The sequence below is a fragment of the Heteronotia binoei genome, chromosome 21 (genome assembly GCF_032191835.1).
Source record: "Heteronotia binoei isolate CCM8104 ecotype False Entrance Well chromosome 21, APGP_CSIRO_Hbin_v1, whole genome shotgun sequence".
In the NCBI taxonomy this organism is placed as follows: domain Eukaryota; kingdom Metazoa; phylum Chordata; class Lepidosauria; order Squamata; family Gekkonidae; genus Heteronotia; species Heteronotia binoei.
Window position 1 is genome coordinate 53,578,996 of NC_083243.1, and position 22,879 is coordinate 53,601,874.

Here is a 22,879-nt window from a genome sequence, read left to right on the forward strand (position 1 = left end):
CATTGTAAACCTAAAGTGGGTGATTTAAAAATGCCATGAGGGCTTAACCCTGATCCCCACCATAGCCATTCAATACTTGAAAAGATGCAGGGAGATGCAAGAATACTTCATCCCTCTGCATTGCAGTTTTAAATTTATCCATTTTAGTGGTGGAGACATTCCTATGGTGGACATGAAGATGTTGTCACATCTAATTTAGCCCTTTTCTTCTTAAACATGGATGTATTTCCTGAATAACCTTGGGTGTGTGATGTTTTCACTGATGTTTACTTGGCTGCAATGTTGGCTTAGGTGCTAGCAAGAGTTAGTTGGGCTTTGTTGCTGGCTCAGGGCCTTTTGGTTTCCCCACAAACCACCTCTGTAAAACACCAGGGTAGAGGCAGAATGATGTTTGTTCCATCATAAGAGATGTTAGGCAAGAGAAAACTGGAAAACAACCACCATCATTTTAGGCAGTACAGCTACATATTGACTGGGGAGGTTCTATACTCAGCCTGCCTTTGCAGCTACAGCCTGATAGAATTACTGGCCTGCTTTAGATGAGGGCTTGGCGAAGGCTCTGGAAATAACACCACATCAAACAATTGGCAGGATTGAATCTAGAGCCCATTCCAGGGGCATAGAATTCCGGCTCTGGGTTTTCTTTTCCCAGTACCCTGAGACACTGATGTAGTACAGTTGTAGACTTTGGCTGAATTTATGTGAAAAACTCATGGTATATCCGTGCATTTATTCTTTGGCATGTACAAGAATGAGACTGAGTACACAGGCATTCAGCATTTCTCAGGTCAACTATTCTGTTTGCCTCCTCTTCAAGTGCAAATACATATGTTTCCACATTGGGGCCAGTTCACATGACCATATTTATAAAGTGAGAGTGATAGCTGAAATATGGTGATTTTTGCTTATGTGAATTGAGATCAGTTTTTGCGCAGAGTTGCAATGCACAGTTGTAAGGCAAGCTTATCACTCACCAGCTAACACATTCACCAATGGTATGATGAGGCTCAAACTACATATTACATTTAAACAGCTGATCTGCAAGATGTCAGCTGTGAGTTCCTCATGGGAACTCAATTCCAAAGTACTTCAGGGACCTGATTTAGATTAGTGCCATGCCACAGGGGGAAGAGGAGCTTCAGCCTTCCTCTGGTGCCATTTTCTTGCCCCAGAAATGCTCAGGGGAGTGATGTTTGCAGTGTTGAGAAGCTTGCATGTGCAAGCATCCTGTGCACATACAGTCCCCAGCAAGGTAAATAACACCCCCCCCCCCCCCAGGGCTGTTTGGCATGGCATGGACCATGGCATGGGGGAAGGGAGGCTGGAGTCCCTCTTCCCCTCCACTGCAGTCTCAATCCAAATTGGGCCCCAGAGGCTTTTGAATTGAATTCCCATGAACAACTTGCATGCATTAAATGTAACATGTAGTTTGGGCCTCACATCCCCATGATGACTGTTAGGCATGCACACATACACCAGCCACAATATTTAGCTGTTCTCATTGTTTATTTTCTCGTGTTCCTGCCAGTGCTCATCAACAATACATGGGGTAGGGATTTACTATGTGATGGTCTCAGTTCATGTTGCTAAACATTACCGTGAGGAAGGTGTAAAATTAGCCATATGGCTGCTCAGTTCCAGACTGATTATAACGTATATCTGAGTTCCCAGTTCGTGTTGGTGGGGTGATTTGTGCTGAAGAAAAGGGAAATGATCAAATTTGTTGCAGGATGCCACGGGATCAGGGAGAAGAGGACATTTCCTTGATCTATGCATGTCAGGTTGCAGTCCTAGCTAGTTTTCAGTGTGCTGTTACAGAGAATTCTGCAGAGTAAATTTGGAAGCACTGTACAAACTGGTTGCTCTCTGTCTCTCTTACTGCATTTGGCTGGAAGAAGTCTTGCAACTGAGAAAAATCTGTGTGAGTGGCATTGCTCAAGGAAAAAGATGTCCCCTTTCTGGAAAAGAATGGCCTTGCCACAGTGAGCTTTGGTTTGACAACTGTAATGTACTATATGTGAGGCTGCCTTTGAACCATATACAGACCTTTCATGTGGCCCAGAATATAATGATGGCATTGCCTTTATTTCAGCCTTATTTTAAAAAATCCTCTTGCTAACTGCTGTGTTTCTGGGTACAATTCAAAATGCTGATTTTAAACTTTTAAAATAATAAACAAAGGACTAGAGTATCTGAAAAATCACCTTTTCCCATGCAAAGCTACCCATGCTCCAGCATCAGAGGCCCTGCACCTGCCTTCTGCTAGTGACTAGAGATTGCAATAAATATGTGAACACTGAGTTACCTTACAAAGAGTGAGATAGTTGACATATCAAGGTCAGTATTGAGATTGGCAGCAGAAGATGAGGATCTCAGGCAAAGGTGTTGCACATCACCTGGTAGCTGACCCTTTTAACTGGAGATACTGGGGACTGAATCTGGGACTTCCTACACACAAAACATGTGCTTTTCCACAGAGACATGGCCCCTTCCCTTGGTTCATCATAGGTGGTGAAGCTGTGTGTTTAGAATATTTTTCCAAGGGAAAAATGTGAGTTACAGCATCATTTCAGATGTCTGGTAAAAACTGTTCTGTTCTCCACAGCTTCTCCCTTTGAACTCTGCTGTCTTTTCCCATTGCTGCCTCTGGATTTTTTGATATTGTTTGATGTATTTTAAATTATCATTTATGCCTTCATTGTGTGCAACAAATAAGTAAAAAATGCATGTGTTACTTAAATGCCACTATGATGCATGCCCTGGTAACATTTAAATTACTCTAATGCCTTCTATATGTGGCTGCACTTGAAGTCTATCTGGGAGCTGCAGTTGGTTCAGAATGCTACAGTCAGAATATCGACTGGAGTGGATTCTAAGGACCATTGTTCTAGTTACACTGGCTTCCATTTTGTTTATGGGCTCAGTTCAAGGTGTTGGCATTGACCGTTAAAGCCCTATATGACCTGAGACCAAAATACCTTAAGGATTGCCTTCTCCTGTATGAACCTATGCCTATACTCTGCTCATCTTCAGAGGTCCTGCTTCAGTTGCCCCCAACATCTGAAGCTAGATGGATGGCAACCTGGGGAAGGCCCTTCTTGGTCACGGCACAAAAGCTTGGGAAGTCCCTCCCCAGGGGCATTCACCAGTCTCCCTTTATTGGCATCTATCACCAGCAGTTTTTCACCACTTTTTTTTGTTTTGTCTTCCATACCCCCTGGACATTAGCCCTCCTTCTGGTGTTCTCTACTTATATGTTTTTGATTGAATTATTTTAAATTTTAAAATTTAGTTTTAACTGATCAAATGTTTTAATGTTTTGATTTTTTGTTTGTGTTTGCTACCTGCGGACCCTGATCGGGTAGAAAGGCAGCATAAAAATGCTAGCCCAATCTCATCAGATCTCAGAAGCTAAGCAGGGTAAGTCCAGACTAGTATTCCGATGGGAGACTCCCAGGGAATACCAGGGTCACAGTGTGAAGGCAGGCAACCCATCTCTGAAAACTCTATGGAGTTACCATAAGTCTTCTGTAATGATGGCACTTTCCACCACCATGGAAGGACCACTGTGTTCCACAAGACAAGATCAGGCTTCAGTCTGCTAATGATTTTTTTTTCTTTATGAGATTTGTGAAAACATGATCTCAGGATACCAAAAAAGCCCCATGTTATCAAAGAACCAGCAGTTGTAAACAGCCAGATTGGAACCAGCCTGCCAGTTTGGCACTTGCCTTTGCCTTAGAGGCTCCTTCTAGCTTTGTCATGTTTAACAAGTTTGGGAGCTTGCCAAAGGAGCTGGTTTTGGGTTTTGTCCATCTTTACCCCTCTAAAGAGTTGCTGGAATAATAAGAATCCAGACACAATGCTGATTCCAGCCCTGCATTCACAGGACTGTCAGGGCCTATTCACACAATCCTTTTAGAACATGTGGTAGCTAAGTCAATCCAGTTGACTTTTGTCATGTTGTCATGGTAGCAGCCAGTTATGTAACTGCTGATACTATGCTATGAATTTAGCATGGATTGGCTTTTGGAACTTAGTCACAACTATTGCATTTTTTAGTGGATGTGATTTATCCATGTTTTTAGCACTTGGCACTCCCATGACCATCTCAAACTATAACAGGACAGCTGAAAGCCAGGGTTTGTATGAATAAACTGTTAGGGCCAAACTAGACAATACATCTGAAATTGCCTACCTGACTTGCAGACAGACATCACCTTGGGGAACAAATGTTCCCGAATGCTCCAAGGCCTGATTTGGCTCAGGAGTGTGGCATGGGGTGGAGGAGGGGTTTCAGCTTTTCCTTCCTCACTATTTCAGGAGCCTCTGTATCTAGGTTAGCCTTTATTTTGTGGATATTTAAAACGGATAAAAGGAAGTACTTCTTCACCCAAAGGGTGATTAACATGTGGAATTCACTGCCACAGGAGGTGGTGGCGTCCACAAGCATAGCCACCTTCAAGAAGGGGTTAGATAAAAATATGGAGCAGAGGTCCATCAGTGGCTATTAGCCACAGTGTGTGTGTGTGTGTGTGTGTGTGTGTATGTGTATATATATATATATATATATATATATATATATATATATATATATATATATATATATATATATATATATATATATATATATATATATTTGGCCGCTGTGTGACACAGAATGTTGGACTGGATGGGCCATTGGCCTGATCTAACATGGCTTCTCTTATGTTCTTATATTACAGGTGCTTCAGGGCTACAATCCAGGTCTGCTTTCTTAGCATTCTCTGAAGTATAACTGTAGGTTCATCACCACAAAGGCTTGCCCCATTTATTTGCTTTACAAGCTTCACAACTGTTGGCAGGCAGAGCTGGGGGAAGGCTAACACCAAATTAGGCAAAATGGCTGCTGTAGGGCAGAACTTGTAAGAACAGGGGAAGGGGAGTGATCACTCCATATTAAGGCTACTTGAAATACACTGAATGGTGTGACTGTCCATCAGGGTGCTCCTTGTTAGTCCCACCTTTTCAGCAGGTGCAGTGGTAAGTCAATGGGGGACTACAATGTGGAAAGCTGCATTTGGGCACCATTGGCTAGGCAGCTAACAATTTTAGTACAGTTTGTCCTGCTAGTCTGAAGGAGGCAGCCTCTAACATCTTTTCCCTCAGAAATTGGTAATATGCCAAGTATTTGATTAGGTATATGATCACCATCTTCAAGTACTTGAAGGGCTGTCATATAGAGGAGTGTGCAGAGTTGTTTTCTGTTGTTCCAGAAGGTCATACCAGAACCAACGGGTTGAAATTGAATCAAAAGAGTTTTTGGCTAAACATTAGGAAGACTTTCCTGACAGAGCAGTTCCTCAGTGGAACTGCCTTCCTTGGGAAGTAGTGGGCTCTTCTTTGGAGGTTTTCAAACAGGCTAGATGGCCATCTGACAGCAATGCTGATTCTGTGAACTTAGGGGGAGGTATTGGGAATTTCCTGCACTGTGCAGGGGGTTGGACTAGATGACTCTGGAGTTTCCTTCCAACTCTATTATTCTAGGTGTTGTGCTCCTGTGCTGCATGGTCCTTCTGGGGTTTATGGGCAAGACTCATTCAAACTGTGTTTATGTGTTGATTCAACCTGGAAAGATAAATGGATGCAGGATACTCTAGTTCAGTAGGTTTGCATCCATGGAGTTATTTCACATCTCACAGTTTTTCTAAATTGGAGAGAGCATACATATGTAAATTAGAAAATTCTTTTGTTTAGAGAGGCATAGGTCAGTGGGAGAGCACATGGTTTGTCTGTATGAAGTCTCTGGTTCAGTCTTTTGATTCTCCATTTTAAAAAGATCTGAGATTGCAGGACTGGAAAGGATAGGCACTGGAAGTCTTGAAGATCTGCTGCCACAACAGTGAACCTGACAGAAAGAAACAGTAGCTTGACATTTATGTGTGTTTGTGTGCCTTCTCGATTAATTCCATATGACTATGAAAGAGGACAGCAAAAGTCATTCCCTTGAGGGTCTTCATTTTACATGCCACTAGAAAATCCCATCCTTAATTCTGCTGGATTTAAGGTGCTAATTCTCTTGGCTTCTATACATTTTGGAGAGGAGACCACAATAATAGCTAGTTAAGTACATTCCTAGGGAGGGGAATATAGCAAAGAAGGAAAGTGCTACTAATTTAGTTGAGGGAGAGAGGATTTTTTACTATGATTTGGAACTTCTTTGGAGCAGTTTCAGAGCTCAGGGAGATCCAAGATTCCCACTGACCTTAGACTTTTCCTTGAAGCTGTCTTGCCACTTGAATAAGATGTTGGTTGTTATAACATTTTTACCTCATGCTCCAGGTGCATTCTGGCATTGTAAATTACAGACAAGATTCATCTCCGTGTTTAATTTTCATGGTTATCAGACACATAGACACAGGCATAAAAACTGCTACAACAATGCATGTTGCAGCTGCTAAAGAAAAGATCTGCAATATTACCATGTATGCTTAGAAAGACATTTAATACATTAGGACCCATATCTGTGTTAACCTGGGTACAAACACATTCTGAGTGAGCTCACCCTTTTTCTAAAGGAGTTGAAGGATTAGTATTTAACACCTAAAGGTAAAGGTAGTCCCCTGTGCAAGCACCAGTCGTTTCCAACTCTGGGGTGATGTTGCTTTCACAACGTTTTCACGGCAGACTTTTTATGGGATGGTTTGCCATTGCCTTCCCCAGTCATCCACACTTTCCCTCCAGCAAGCTGGGTACTCATTTTACTGACCTCAGAAGGATGGAAGGCTGAGTCAACCTGAGCTGGCTACCTGAACCAGCTTCTGCTGGGATCGAACTCAGGTCATGAGCAAAGAGTTCAGACTGCAGTATTGCAGCTTTACCACTCTGCGCCACAGGGCTTCTATTTAACACCTAGCAAGAATGAATAACCCATATTTTTAAAATTCAAATGGGTAGCCATGTTGATCTGAAGCAGCAGAATAAAGTTTGAGTCGAGTGGCACCTTTAAGACCAATGAAGTTTTATTCTGGGAATAAGCTTTCCTGTGCATGCACAGTTCTTCAGATATATTGAAAAAGAAGTCACCATCCATTGCATATAGGTAGAGGGTAAGAAGGCTGTTGCCAGGAAGGGTCAATTACAGTCAAGATGCATAAGTAAGTGAGCAGTAAATAATAGCTAAGACTGGGACTGATTTCCCACTCACCTTTCACCACTCTCATGTTTGTCTTCTCAGCAGGGCTTCCTTCCGATTTCACACTATCTGCCTGGGTGCTGCAGCAAGCGTTGGTGTTTTTGCGCCGCAAACAGAAACTGATTTTTAGCGGCTTCTATTTGCTGTGCAAAAATGCTGATGCTTGCTGCAGCCCCGGGGCAGATTGTGTGAAATCGGAAGGAAGCCCTGCTTAGAAGACAAACATGAGAGTGGCATAAGGTGAGTGGGAAATCGGTGTGGATGAAGGCAATTGGTAAGAATTGTGAAGAGCAGCAAATTAGTGTACAACATAATAAAGGAGTTTACAAACAGATGTGAGAAGTTAGCATGTATACTTCCCATACTTTTAAAAGGGATCTTTAAAACAAAAGGATAAAAGCTTTGAGGCAATTAGGCCTGGAAATGAAACTGGGGCTGGAATTTATCAGAATAATGAGAGGGGTTTTTTGAATAAAACATCAAAACACACTGATAGTCGGTATGCTATCAAGCACACATGTAGCACCAAATACCAACATGCCCATGAGAACTGCTAGATATTCCTGTTTGCATGAGCATTTGAGTAATGTATAACTCAAGGGAGAGATACAGAAAGTGAGGACAGAGAAAGCAGAGGATTATATTTTCTCTTCTCATATGAGTCTGCATGAATAAGATATCTGGGGTAGTTTCCAAGCATAGAGGCAGCTGGTAGCTTTCATAACTACGCAGAAAAGAGTTTTGGTGCTCTAGAAGTGCTGTTTTATCTTTGACTGCAGGAGTCTCAGGAACAAGGGTAACTGGAAGCAGGGCCTGGTTGTCCAAAGAGTTCTGAGGTCAGGGTGCAACTAGGTCCAATTAGCACATAAGAATGCTGGCCATGTGAACACTAGTAAGGCCCCCTACTTAGCTCAGGGCTTAAATGGCCTGAAAGTTAGAAGCCCTACCTGTTCCTGGGCTTTATCTAGAGAAGCCAGATGAGACCCTATCCTGCAAAGCACCATACATGCTTAGAGGGTGATCTGGCTCAGTAACTGGAACATAGGCTGGTGCTTTGTTGCCATTGAGTTTCCTCCTCATGGGCTTGCCTCTCTGCTGCTCCTGCTGGTTGGGTGGAGAACCTGAGGGACTGGGGTCTGGGATCTGGCCCTATGATATAGGGAGCTGGCTGCTCTGGAGTCTGGCATGCTGGCAGCAGCATCTGGAGCTGAGCATTCAAGTGCAGGTCCTTTGACAGAGGCCTAGAATCCAGGGGCTCTGAATTTAGAGGGGGTTCAGTGGTGTCAGGTGCTCCTAAGCTTCCTGATCATCCCCTTGGTTTGTCCTGGTTATCCTCAGATAAAGAGCCTGGGTCTTGCCTGGGTGGTTCTGACAAGGCAGTGTAGGGACCCAACAAGCAAATCCAGGTAAAAATCCAAGGAAGAAATCCTGGAAAGGATTTGGGGGAAAGCACATATAGACATCCTGTGGGACACAGAAACAAGGATTTGGGGGAAAGCACATATAGTCATCCTGTGGGACACACAAACAACTCTGGTTAGCCTGTGAGAAAGTGAGTGATGCAAGGTTTCCCTGGCACTGTGGGAGCTCAAACCTGGGAATCCCAGATCCTAATCCAGAACTCTAACCACACCATAATGAAAGCTGCTCCTAATATAGGACCTAGGGAATAAAAGGAGTAAAGGCTCAATTTCCCTGGGCTTGGATGGAAGTGGGGAGATTTCAGGTGAAGTTGGAGGAAGCCTTCTGATTGGCGCATGAGGGAACTTGAGATGGAGTAGTGTGCCCAGGGAGGCATTCACATCACATAGGAAGAGCATGATGGAGGCATGATTAGAAGTCACAAAAGACACTGGTTTAGATCCTATGACATCATTCCCTTTGTGCTCCTTTCCTCTGTTGTGGTACTTACTTCCTCTGCCACTTCATTTCCAGGTGCACAATGTTTTCCAAATAGCCCTTATACATTCCTCTGGAGCGGATGGAGAGGAGTGTGACAGGAACAGATCATAAGATCTAAGCCATAAATTCACTGGGGGAAACTTCATTAAGTTAGTCTGATGTAATGCAGGGGTGGGGGGAGGCAGCACAATGCAACAAAACACTGGACTGGAATGTTTAGAGTCATAGTCATGGAACTGGTACTGTTTGAGTAATTTCTGAGTGTCTCCATGGCTACTATTCAGTCATGTGAAGTGATCTGCTCCTCCATGTTCTTCTGCCTTACTTGGCCTTTTTATCCTGCAAATACACTGCAGAACAGTTCCCAGGCAAGGGTGTGACCAGGCCTTTCTGAGCTTGGCAGAACACATGCGCTGGTAAGAGACCAAAGGCAAGAAACAGTTGGCATCAAAATGGAGGCTAAATGGTCATTGCCACAGTAGGTAAATACAGCTGGCAAATGATAAGCCAAACAAGCATAAAACCATTTTTCAATGTATGATTAATAGTACAATCCTGAGAACTCTTTCCTGAAAGTCCCATTGAGTAGACCTGAGTAGGAGTCTAAATAGATCAGTTTGGATTAATCTCTAAGCGCTTGTTCCTTTGTAATTGTACCCAAAGTGGTATCTTGCATGCACCTACTGCTGCCCTCACCACAGGGAGAAGGAATATTTCTGTATACGGGTGAGATAAGTGCACACACACACCAGGCCCTGGATATTCTTTGGATTCAGATTTTGGGAAAGGCATAAATACCAGTATTCAGGGGTATTTGGGTCCACTGATGCCATTTTGGGATTCAGGTTCAGTTTTTTCTTAGGGTACCTGAATGATTCAGATTCCATTGTTCCCTACGGGAGATATTATTGTGGGGCTGTTTTTCAACCAAATGACACAGAAATTGTAGGTTACCTAGTGCTGGCTGTCCACTAAAGACTCCCCAGATTCCAAGCAAATTGGACCAAGGACAGCCCCCTGAACAAGGTGCCCCTAGCCATCCTACTTGTCTCCATTGTTTCCTGTCGGAAAACATTTCAGAGAAACCAATGGCCAAAAGCCTTCTAATACAAACAGAACCAACAAACCCAACATCAAACCAGAGAATCCAGGCCAGGCTAACCTTGTTTATTTATTTGTTATTTAAAGTCTGCCTTTCTTACTGAAACTCAAGGCTGATTATATAGAGTTAAGTCAAAGAATGTCAACAGGATGGGGCATCCAATAAACAGTGCAATAGGGTTTGGATGGCAAAAACCTGAAAATAAGCAGAAATCTGGAACAGGAAACAAACCTGATAAAGCAAAACTGTTTAAACATGACATATTAAATGATGCAGAAATTACATTGTGACAGACAGATCAAAGTAGTATAATGTACAGTCTCTATCCCTTTCTTAATGCAACTTTCTGAACCATTTCATTATAGCACAGCCTCATTACCTGTGCAAAAAAGCCCTGCTGAATAACTCAGCTTTGCATAGTTTGCAGATAACCAAGAGAGTAGAAGCTTTCCTAACCTCATTGGGCATTCCATTCCATAAGGTGGTGATCACAATATACTAAGCCCTCACTTACAGTTAACTGTAGGTACAGTGAAAACGTAAACCAATTTTTTTTCTTCCAAACCTGCTGCAACAATTAAAATTTTAAAGACCATCAGGAACACCATAAAACTCTGCAAAACTACAGGATCAAAACAAGAAAAACTAACAGGACCAGAAATAACAAACAAAAAAACCCCAGTGCTGGAATGAGTTATTTCTCTGTTTTTGCTGCTTCAGGTGGAGTATTCTGTACACAAATAACAAAGGATAAAAACACCTTCACTCAATTTCAGAGATAGAGTTTTGGGAGTGGTCTGCTGTTCTGGCCTGCTCTGGATTTCTACTTCCTGGTACCTCACTAGGAAGACCTTGTTCTCTTTCTACTGGACAACTTCAGGACTGGTGGAATTTGTTTCAAAATATTATTTCAAGTTGTGAGTGTGTTCTGCCAGAGGGGTTGTAGAGAGGGGAAGAGTCAAGGTTTTTTTGTAGTTGTTATTTCTGCTCCTGTTAAAAATAGTATTCCTTGTTCTGATTTTCTGGCTTTGTGGAGTTTTATGGTGTTCCTGATAATCTTTAAAATTTTAATTGTTGCAGCAAATTTGGAAGAAAAAAATTTGGTTACATTTTCACTGTACCTAACCTGCTGCAACAATGAAATCCTTTTTTACTTGGATACAGAATACTCCATGTGGAGCAGCAAAACTAGGAAAATAACTCACTCCAGCACTGTTTTGAAGAAGGAAAATGGTCTGGTAAGGTTGGTAAGAGCCCTCCCCCACTCCACACCAATGGCAGTGTTCTGTACCCATTTGGGCTCCCCTGCATTTTAAAGAATCCATTCCCTTCACAGCTGCTGTATGACTGTGGGAATCCTGAATTTGGTCTAGGAAGTCATTACAAACTCCAAACGTAGTTGGCCCTCATGGAAGGATGTGAGAATTGTTATGATTGGACAGACAGTTCAAGTGCCCTCTCTAACATCTGATCCTATTGCCTAGGACAGCTGCCTGCCTCCCTCCCATTGTCAGTGAACACAGAGAAGTGGAAGAAAAACAGTCTCAGGAGCCTTAAAATTGCAGCCGCAGATCTTCCCAAATATTTCTGGGATTTTTTTTCCTGTTTAGTATTTGCTATTCTGAAATCCCAAATACCATTTTGGCTGACTTGAATATACTCAAAAATACTGACAAGGTATAAGTAGGGAGGGGGGGCATAAGGAGTGGAAAAAACTCTAAACAGAGTATTTGAGGCTCTTTCACACTCTTTGTGCAACATGTGAATATTGTTAACATGGGATAAAATTTTAAATGAAAATATGTGCGTGCTAGTTTGTGTAGGAGTTACATTCTCATTATAAGCTGATTTATAGGCTGATTTACGTGCAGCCTCACTTGTGACTATTGTTATCATGGGATAAAATTTTAAAAGAAACTGTATATACTAGTCAGTGTAGGAGTTACATTCCCATTATAGGCTGATTTACGTGCAGCCTCACATGTGGAAACACCCCTCAAGAAGTACAGCCAAGTAAATATTGGAAGGGGGAGATGCACAGACCTTTTTTTTTGTAGTTGGCTTGCTGCCAAAAACATTTCAAGGATGACAGGCAGTGTCCAAGGGAAATCCTTTTCTGGAGGTTATTAACTACAGCAACAGTACAACCTGATTGTTTCATTGATTTGGAAAACGTTAGAAAGCTAGCAATTTGAAGAATGAAAGCATAAGAAACATGGGCTACATCTAGGGCTGCCAGCTCCCACCGCAGGCACCAATCAGCTGGTGGGGTGACTTACCAGCTCTGGGGGAAGGCCTAGCCCATCTAGGCACACATTGATTTCTGCACCAGAAGAAACATCAACTCACTGCTGGCAATGCCAGACACCCCAATATTTGGAAAATATCTCTATGGTGAAATGATAGAGTTTTTGCCCATTCTACATCACCAGTGCCATGCTAGCAGAACATGCCAGTGACATCAGTGCAACAGCAGCCTATGCTTCCCCCCACTGCCAATAATTCCCCCTGCTGGTTGCCACAAGGGACCTGGCTGCCCTAGCTGCATCTGAATTAGAATATCTCTGGGCTTGCTTCTTTAGCATGAGATGGGGATGACAGGAAAAGTTTCAAGTTTACCTAGATAATGGCTGCTGCGTCGGCCTTGCCTCCCTAAGAGAGCAATCATGAACAGATCTACTCAGATAAGTCTTACTCCCAGGAAAGAATGCTTAGGCTTGCAGCCTTAGACAGCCCTGCAGTTTTCCTGTTCTAGGTAAGGTAAAGTGTTTTGTTGAGTTGCAGCCAACTCATAGCGACCTCATGGGGTTTTCGAGACAAGAGATGAGCTCTCAGTTCTAGTGAGCAAGCAGTTTTCCTCCTTCACATTTTTTCAAGGTTTTTATTTTGTCCTAGAAGGAGGGGAAAAAATCTGTGCATTGGAAAGTTGGATTTGGTAGTGATGAGTTGGGTATTCAGTGCATTCCCCAAATAGACCTCCCACTGTCAGGCAGGGCTGGCAAACAGGTGGCAGCTTGCCTAGAATCAAGCCAGAATCATTGAGAAATGCTGAATGATGTTACAACCTCCACACCATTCTCTCTGCTAGAATGGAAAACATTGTGAAAATAAAATTCTTGCCCATCCTCACTGGGATAATGATTGAGATGATTCAGAGAAAAAACAGCGAAAGCAGCTAATGAAATCTTCTCCAACAGAGTGGCTCAGCTGCACCCCAGGGGCTTCTCGACTCATGCTGAGTGTGCCATGGGGCAATTTTAAGTGGGAGAGGGAGCTGATTCCATGAAAATGGAATTTATCTTTTCATTAAGTGTGCAATTATGTGGAGTGGTTTTTTTCCCCATCAAGTGGAATTTCAACATGATGAGGGCAATTCACTCCTTAACCCTCTCTGGAATGGCCTCACATATTTGGAAGAGACATTGCTACTCTACGAGGGCCAACGAATGGTCACAACTGAACGTGTACTTAACTAAGTTAACTTTCTGCTGGTTCATTGGCTTCCTGCTTGTGAAGTGCAGCTGGACTGCGGTAATTATTCTGCCGTGCACAGAAACATAACCAAGCAATTTTAATTGCTTAAATAGATCTGGTGGATCTGCTTGAATAGAATGTCACCCAACACACCCAAGCCATGATAACGCCTTTTGAAAATGCTCTTGAAACAGTTTGATCAGAATCAAAATCTACATGTCATTATAGAATAAAGGACATTGGGTTGAAATTTCCTGGTTCCCAGTCTTCCATTTCCTTTCCCTGTATGAAGCCCATGGGCATTCAAGCAGTTGTAGGCCCTGCTGTGAATGTAAAGCTGCCGCTTATTAAGAAAGAATGCAGTTAACTTGGGCCCAGCAGTCTTCACTTAAGTGTTTGGCTGGACAGCTAACTAACTGCCCAAATGACTCTATCTCCTAGACAAACTCCAAACTCACAGCCTCACGTGCTTCACAGCAAGTAAAGTGAATAAGCAGGAGAAATATACTTGCCTACTCACAATCTATAACAAGCTAGAGGCAGGTGCTTTGTTCTTTTCCTTTGTGCTGCTACCCTCTGTTGTAGTCCCTGACCAAAGCACCCAGAGACCCATTTTTCTGCATTTCAGGATGGCCCTGCTGTTGTATTCTTTTTCAACCCCCCCCCCCCCCGCTTTATAAAATGAGTGCAAAGCTTATACAGGAATGAAATGCTGTTAAACTCAAAGGTGCCATAAGACCTTCTTTTTGCTGCAACAGCTGAATATGTCTGCCCCCGTGGAATTATTAAAAGGCAAAGAAAGCACTGTTTGAAAAGGTCTCAATTTTCAGAGATGTTTAGCTTAATTACACAATACTGAGGTAGCATCTGTCTCAGAAACCACCATTTCAGTTGATCAAAACGCTAGTCGATTCCCATCCTCTTACAAACTATGAATTGACTTTCACCTGTAGTACCCACTCCCCGTTTCCTCCCTCATTGCTGCACCCTCTCAAGGAACTGCTGAGTTCCCTGTCATTCACTGCTCCATTTGGCTACTCTTCAAGCAATATCTTGCCCTCTTGTTGGAACCTGCCTTTGCTCTATAAGAAGGCCTCCTGTTTGTCAGCCCCACTGTTCACTGTTTGCTGACTGTGATACTTGGCTCCGTTCCATCACTTCCCTGTCAGCAATGGTTCACAACACCCATTGCAGCTCCCCCATCATTAACTATGGCTGCTAAACTGATTTTTACATAGCTACTACAGTGCACAGTTCAGCAAGTCAGTATGGTGTTTTGTAGCTACTCATCATTCATAGCACTGACTCTGTTCTGGCTTCTGTTAGCCCTCAGGCCTCACTCTTTCATATGCAGCTGCCTTCACTGATGTCAGGTGCCTGGAGCAGAGCAGCAGACAGATAGCCTAGAACTACATGCATCAAAGTGAATGCAAGCACCAAGGAAATCTGCAAACAAGTTTGTCTGATTGAGAACTTGGCAACCAAGGGCTCCCGAGGAGTGGCACATATCCAGGCGATACCCTGAATACCTTGGAAGTTGGCTAGAGCAAGAGCCTACGAACACCCCATTTAGAATTTGCACAGAAAAAGGTAATTAATTACCTATTTCTGCCCAAAGCTGTCTCTGAAAGGTGTCACTAGAATCCTACCCCCCCATGGTATGGCTAGGGTTGCCACATCGAACCCCAGAAATATCTGGGGACTTTGGGGGTGGAGCCAGGAGACACTGGGGTGGAGCTAGGGGGAGGGGCGGAAATGGCGCCGGGGAGCGTGGCGGACCGCCCCGCAGCCTCTTCTCCACTCGCCGTGCTGCTCCTCCGAGATGGGCTCAGGCTGAGCCCATCTCGGAAGAGCAGCCATGGAGCGGAGCAGAGGCGGCAGCGGCACGGCGGCCTCTTCTCCGCTCGCCGTGCTGCTCCTCCGAGATGGGCTCAGCCTGAGCTCATCTTGGAAGAGCAGCCACGGCGAGCGGAGCAGAGGCCACCGCACCGCTGCCGCCTCTGGGGTGGAAGCGGAGGTGGGGGGGGTGGAGGCAGGCCGGGGGCGTGGTGAGCCGCAAGTCCGGGTCCTAGAAGGGCCCGGATTCGCGGCTCGCCATGCTCCTGGCCTGCCTCGCCCTCCCCTGCGCTGCTGCCATCTCTTGGCTGCTCCTCCGAGATGGGCTCAGCCTGGGCCCATCTCGGAGGAGCAACTGCGGTGCGGCGCGGCGGCCTCCAAGGGATTCGTCATGCTCCCCGGCACCATTTCCCTCCTCTCCCCCCGCTTCCATTTTTGGGGGGAGCGGGGGAAGAGGGTGGAAATCCTGGGGTCCCCCGCCAGGGCGGGAGGTTTGGGAAGCCTAGGTATGGCTGAACCTCTCCTTGCTCTCTGAAAGTATATATGCTTCCTTTTGTGATCAACACCCATTAGTGTCTTATTGGCTTACCTCAGAAAACAGGAAGGCCTACAGTTAGAATAGAACATTGAATTAAAAATAAAAAGCCTAGCCATGCCACAGAACTGCAGTGTGGCTCTGCTTGAGATATTGCTTCTCTCTCTGTATGCCTTTGTCCATGATTTCCTTGTAAGGCCCAGGTTCCCCCCGCCCCATTGCAAGGGATGTCAGGTGGGACTTGAGGATCCCCCGGAATTACAGCTCATCTCCAGACTACCCTGGAGAAAATGGATGCTTTGGAGGGTGGACTCTACAGCATTATATTCCACTGGGGTTCCTGTCCTCCCCAGGCTCCATTCATAAATCTTCAGGAGTGTTCCATTCTGGAACTAGCAGCCCTACCACCCTATCCCCAACTGGTGGCCAGGACAGACCTGAAAACCCTACCAGATGCACTCATGTAGAACTGATAATCGAATAAATCCTTTATTTTGACGTGGGATATTCAGTTGTGGTTGTTCATGCAATGCAAAGAACATGAGACTAGAAAAGAATAAATGCTACTTATAGAAGATGCAGGGTCTTTATTAGCTATGTGACAAATGGATGATTTCCACAAATGGAAGCAGGGGTAATTCTTGCCAATTCTGATCTCTTGTGGCAAACCTCAAACTCTCCCTTCATGCTGTTCGGGAGGCGGAGGGGCGGGGGTCCCCTGCCAGAGGCCTTTTCTGCATGCACAAGTGCACTGTGCTCATTCTGGAGAATCACAGCAGTTGATCCTTTAAGTTGACTTTGCATTTGTGTGCCTGCATTCTGCACCACTCTTTTTTTCTCCAGTTTATTTATTCTGCATCTACCAACCAAAATCCACCGTGTTTGCTTAATTGGGGTGGAAACAACTCTTGTCATGTGTGTGTGAAGGTGTCCAGTTGCCCTATTGAGCTGCAATTAGCCTCTGGTAAACGCCTTTCATTTAAATCCTCCTTGTTCAGCTTCAGGAATGAAACAGACACAGAGAAATGGTGATGGGGCACACCACAGACTGCCCCTTCTCTCCTCCTCACTCCCCCAACCCATTTGACTTGGTGCTGCTGGGCTACTGCAGGCATGGGTGACCCATAGAGGGGTATGAGCTCAGAGGTTGGGATGAAATCTTTCCAGCAGAAACACTTCCAGATAACAGGGTTTTTTTTAATTTGCAAGAAGTCCAATAAAAAGTAGATGTTTTGCTCCCTCCCTCCTTCTGCCTCTAGCTCTGCATTGAACCATATGTGTGTGTGTGTGTGTGGGGGGGAACAGTACTCCCAGCAATGGGAACTGGCATTGCTGGTGCAGAGAAGCCGTCTTTACAAGCTCCCCCCCCCTTGAAATCTGTCCTGATTTCCCCCAAAAAGTGAATAAATGAAAGAAGAAAGACAGATTTAAGCCTAACCATGTTGCTGATTGCCTTCCTGCACCAGGTGAAACTGGCAAAGGTGAGCTCAAAGCCTTGGCCATTTTACAGAACGCAGAGAGCCTTTTGGCTTTTGTCCCCGTGCCCACCTCGTCTCCTGTGACTACATCTGGTGGCACTCTGTGCTTACAAATATGAAAGTCTTTGGGGAAGCTCTCGAGCAAATGCCCTGTTGAAACCATGTGCTGTGCCCACACAGTATTTCCCTTCAGTTGCAAGCACAACAAAGGACTCCCTAGGAGGATGCAGAAGGGGGTGGGCAGAGGAGTGGCCTCCAAGGTGGGGGGGCAAAAAAGGGGCAGGGAGACGAAATCCAAGGAAATGTGAATGTTTCCGCATACAAATTACTCTTGCATGGGAGCAGGACAATAGAAAGATCTGGGGTAAAACAGCATTCAGAAAAGCTGGTGAAACAGTGAAATGAAACCAAACTGAGAGCTGATCAATGCAGAACTGAAAATAAACCTGACGGAAATGCAAAGTGAAAGCGGAAGGCAATGCAGAACCACAAATAGACTGCAAAGCAGAACAGCTGTGAAAGTGGGGTAAAAGCCAGTGCAGAAAGGGCCAAAGACCATTTGGGCTGCAGTGGGGGCAGGGAGAGGTGAAAAAGCCATGCTCTGCTGATGGAAATCCCATCCCATCTATCTTGGAAGAGGTCAAGTTTGTCCTCTTTGCAAAACAACCACTGAAGCAATCTAAGGGAAGCATTGGCCTTTGACTGTAAGTGTCACTACTATCAGAGCACCTTCCCAGGGATTACATGAAATTCACAATTGTATTTAAAAATAATCTTGATATTGGGGCAGAGCAGTGAAAGCTACAGCTCTCTGTTGAAACCAGGGCAGATTACGAAAAATTCTTGCTTGATTTATTTATTGTTTTCTGCTATAAACAGGGTAGGCATTCTTCTGTTACCTCCTGATATTACTTGCTGATATATGAGCCTTTACAGCAGCTTGAAACCAGGATGATGTGCTGTAGGTCACCAATAAATTATCTTCTTTCCACTGATTCTTGTTCATATTTTATGAAATATTTTCCTACAGTTGCATTCGTTAATAGCTGAAAAGATAACAGTCTCATGTTTAAAGCCTTGGATGGAGTACACTTCCTCCTTTTTCTCTAGGGCTGTAACCATGCCCAGCTTCCCAGTAAAATTACACATTTTTTCCATGCTTTTTGTATGAAGCAGCCTTAATTTGGGATTACCCTTCACTTGCAGACATGACAGAGACTATCGTGGCATTGACACTGGGGATAGGGAAATGGGTTACTGGCCAGGCAGTGTAGGTGGAGTCCTGATCTCTGGCCACTTGCAAAGAACTTGCTCTTGAAAACAAAGCCTACTGTTTGCAAAACTGGCAATGAAGCTCAAAGGTTACATCATTTTAACCCTCAGCCAGGTTTTCAAGCAAGCCTGATGTTCCAGTTTCTCCCAGGGAAGGATCTTTCAGCTGCCCATTAGCCTAAGTCATATTTCCTTTTTTTCTGGAGAGAATTATAAACAGATACACACAGAGTGTGTGTCTGATCCTTTCTGGCTGCCTTGGTCAGACTCTGTCACTGGCTATGCTTAGTCAGAGCATCTGATCTGCTTTCTTCAAGTGATCTCAAGTTCTGTTTCCTTATTCACATTCAAAATTACTTCCAAGTCTTGGACTCCAGAGCTACAGGATCAGACAATTGGAATGGAACAGCAAGGTCAGCTGCTGTTCTCCTTCAGACCTAGTTTTAATAGGTTCATTCTTTCTGGCCCATAGTTAATAATGGCTGACACCAGATCTATACAAAAGGAAAAGCTTTAATAGCTCACAACAAGTTTGAATGTTAGTCTAGATCAGAGGCTGCTATAACCTGATTCATGGGTGCCACAAGTAAGGGAGGCAGCAGAATTTTGTGGCACTCCAGGACAGGAACAGGAAAGTGTATGGTATGGCTAGGGCATACAGCCAGGCCTGCATTCCTGATTTCCTTTCCAGGAGTGCATTATTGCTTGGTCCCTGATTTATGGACTTCAAAAGGTATGGGGGTTTAGGATTGCATTGTTCATAGACTAGTAACAAAACCTCTGCAAAGCTTAGGGGGCTTTTTGAATATATTTGTAGTTTGCACTTAGCATGGCACCATTTTGTACTTGATTTGTAGAACCTTGTCAAAACAGCTATCCACCACTGGTTCAAACTTTTCTACACCTGTCATTCTTTTTTCTCTTACCAGAGTGCAGCCTTAATCCAGTATTTTAGGACTGATTCTCACAACTGTTTCTATGTGGTTGGTTTGATAGATAGGAGTTACCCACTTCTCCATAGTTTCCAAAGGCAAAGACATCTGAAAGGCTGGACTGCAAGAACACTTTGTTTTAATGCTGCTCTCAACCTCTCAGATGCATCGGATTCTCTGAACTTGGTACTGCCAGGGAACATGAGAAAAGTAGCAGAATGCTCAAGGCTTTAACGCAGCAAAGCTGGGGGTAGGCATAGCAGCAGACTTACAAAGTTACATAGGGTCAGCAATCAGATCTAAAACAAATAAGTAACTTTATTAAAGGAAATACATACTGGAGAGTGCAGGTAAGAGACAGAAATGTGTGCATGTGAGAGAGAAGAGTGTCCAGAATCAGAGGAGGAATTTGCCCCTAAGAGTAGCATTCTACTTCAAAGGAAAGAATCAGATAGCTGGAAGAAAAGAATGCTCTATCTGTCCTGTTTCAAACAATTTTATTAGTAACATATGGTAATAAATTTCAATTTCTTACATCATTAATAATTACTTTTTTATCTATCCCATATATTACTTTCTACCCACCCCTCCCCCCATTACTTGACCCCCGCTGGTGTTATACACTTAAAATCTTAATATTAAAGGTACCCTTAATTAATAAGAACCAAAATTAATATCCTCCTCCCTCTTATACTTAGTCATTATCAAAAATTGTCCAATATCCTTTTATTTTCCACTCTTTTTCTACGTATCTTCTGAACTTTTCCCACTCCATCTTAAATACTTCTAAATCATAGTCTCTTAAGGTTCTTGTTAACTTGTCCATTTCACTCCATGTCATAACTTTTACAATCCAATCCCATTTCTCTGGTATTTTTTCTTGCTTCCACAACTGCGCATACAATGTCCTAGCAGCTGAGAGCAAGTACCAGATTAAAGTTCTATCTTCTTTTGGAAATTTTTCCATTTGTAATCCCAACAGAAAAGTCTCTGCAACTTTGTTAAATTCGTATCCCAAGATCTTAGAAATCTCTTGTTGAATCATCTGCCAATATTTTTTCACTCTTTCACAAGTCCACCACATATGGTAGAAAGAACCTTCATGTTTTTTACATTTCCAACATCTATCTGGCATCTTATTGTTCATCTTTGCCAACTTTTTAGGAGTCATATACCATCTGTACATCATCTTAAAACAATTTTCTTTAATACTCTGACATATTGAGAGTTTCATAGAGTTCTTCCACAAATACTCCCATGTGTCCATCTGTATTTCTTTATTTACATTAATTGCCCACTTAATCATTTGAGATTTCACTACTTCATCTTCCGTAGACCATTTTAAAAGTAACAGATTTTTGAAATTAATTTTTAATTATCTCCAAGCAGAACTTTTTCCATTTCTGTTTGTTCTCATCTTATTCCTTCAGTTTTAACATCGCTTTCTACCAAACTTTTTATTTGTTGCATTTGAAACCAATCATATTTATTATTCAACTCTTCAGCAGTTTTCAATTCTATTTTACTGCTTTGTATTTTTAGTAATTGATTATGTGTCATCCCTTTATCCTCTCATGTCTCAGCTGTTATTCTTATTACTTCTGCTGGTACTATCCATAGTGGTTTTCTCTCATCGCCATATTTCTTGTACTTCATCCAAATATTTAGTAGATTATTTCTTATATAATGGTGAGAAAAAAAACCATCCAACTTTTTCTTTCCATATATAACTTATATTCCATATAAGCATGCCAGCCGAATTTTGCACATTGCAGAGACCTCTGGAAGAGAGCAGAGAGTGCTTCAAGGGTGAGGCTTGGCAGCTGGGGGAATTGCTAAAAACTTTTGAGTTCGTGTGAAGGGCTGAAGGTGATTGTGGCTGATAGATTAGAGTGACTGTGTTGCCCACCCTCTTTGCATTATTAAGCTGTGCCTTGCCAGAGGCACAAGCCTTTGGCGCAAGCCGAAGGGTGAGAGCTAAAGGGCTCTTGGCCTGTGGCTCTTAGCCTGGGGGCTGTGTAAAGACCAGGAACCCAGATCCCTATTTCCTTGTTTTCCCAATAAAGTAAGTAGACTCTCCAGGCAGGGAGCCACATAAACAGGTTTAAAAAGAGACTGCGTATTTTAAAGAAGCTATCATGAAGGTAGAATGCCAGCAGGTGGGTGGGTGCTTTCCAGTGTTTTGCATTGAGTGTCACATGTATGACTATCTGCCCACTGGACAGAAGTCTTGGGTGTGTGCTCGATGCAAGGAGCTCCTGGTTCTCAGGGAATGAGTTCGTACCCTTGAGGCTGAGGTGACTGACCTGGAGAAGCAGAGACAGTCAGGCACTCGTGGAAGACTCTCGGGGACGTGTTAGTTGAGCCCCGATCTGAACGTGGCAGCCCCGTTGCTGCCAGGGAGTGTGAGGGTCCAGAGGGAACAGGGCACAGGGCTGAGGATAAGGGGAATGCGCCCTCAGAAGGGACTTCTTCTTTGGTTGGTGAACAGGAATCCTTTCGCGCCAAGGAACCATCCCTGGGCGGGGAGAGAGGGAGGGTCTTGGTAGTTGGTGATTTGATCCTTAGGCAAGTAGACAGCTGGGTGGCAAAACCACGTACTGACCATATGGTGACTTGCCTGCCTGGTGCGAAGGTAGCAGACATTACGTGTGTAGTAGATAGGCTGATAGACAGTGCTGGGGAGGAGCCGGTGGTGGTGGTGCATGTTGGCACCAATGATGTGGGGAAATGCAGTCGTGAGGTCCTGGAGGAGAAATTTAGGCTGCTAGACGGGAGACTTAAGGCCAGGACCTCCAAGGTAGCCTTCTTGGAAGTGCTACCTGTTCCACGTGCAGGGCTGGAGAGACAGGCACAAATTAGAAGTCTCAATGTGTGGATGAGATGATGGTGCAAAGAGGAAGGGTTTAAGTTTGTTAGGCACTGGGATGCTTTCTGGAACAAGCGGGAGCTGTACAAAAAAGATGGTCTCCACTTGTCCCCAGATGGAACCAGGCTGCTGGCGCTTAAAATCAAAAAGGTGGCAGAGCAGTTTTTAAACTAAATCCAGGGGGAAAGCTGACAGGAGATGAAATGTCTCTGGTTCGGGAAGATTCGTCTCAAAGAGATGAAGGGTTAGCTGATACTTTTTTACCGGGTAATGGAACAGAGTTGTCCACTGAGACGGTGACAAAC

At 43.9% G+C, this 22,879-nt stretch overlaps 1 protein-coding gene across 1 annotated transcript in view; it reads left to right on the forward strand.

The window, feature by feature from the left end:
- The window catches only part of LTBP2 (latent transforming growth factor beta binding protein 2), a 178,858-nt gene that overhangs the window by 77,404 nt on the left and 78,575 nt on the right, over positions 1-22,879 (forward strand). The gene's annotated exons all lie outside the window — the stretch shown is intronic.